Source organism: Cucurbita moschata, unplaced genomic scaffold, assembly GCF_002738365.1.
Source record: "Cucurbita moschata cultivar Rifu unplaced genomic scaffold, Cmos_1.0 Cmo_Scf00014, whole genome shotgun sequence".
Classification (NCBI taxonomy): domain Eukaryota; kingdom Viridiplantae; phylum Streptophyta; class Magnoliopsida; order Cucurbitales; family Cucurbitaceae; genus Cucurbita; species Cucurbita moschata.
Genome location: NW_019268530.1, coordinates 3,164,984 through 3,165,241, shown reverse-complemented (window position 1 = coordinate 3,165,241; position 258 = coordinate 3,164,984).

Sequence of the window (258 nt, the reverse complement as noted above, 5' to 3'; positions counted from 1 at the left end):
CTATTACACAAACCGAACAATATGAGTTTGTAGAGGAAAAGAGAGGAAGAGAGACTGTCCTACCCAATTCAATTTTCTAAATTTTCATTATTTTATTATAAAGTATCCATTAAATTCTTACTCTATTAAAGTTCAAAAATTAAATCGACACACAATAAAGACACGTGTAAAGTACATGTATTCAAATAACACTCTTAAAGTGGTGGGTTTCACACAGCATAAGCCAAAAAAAAAAAAAAATACTAACTACAGTGAGTA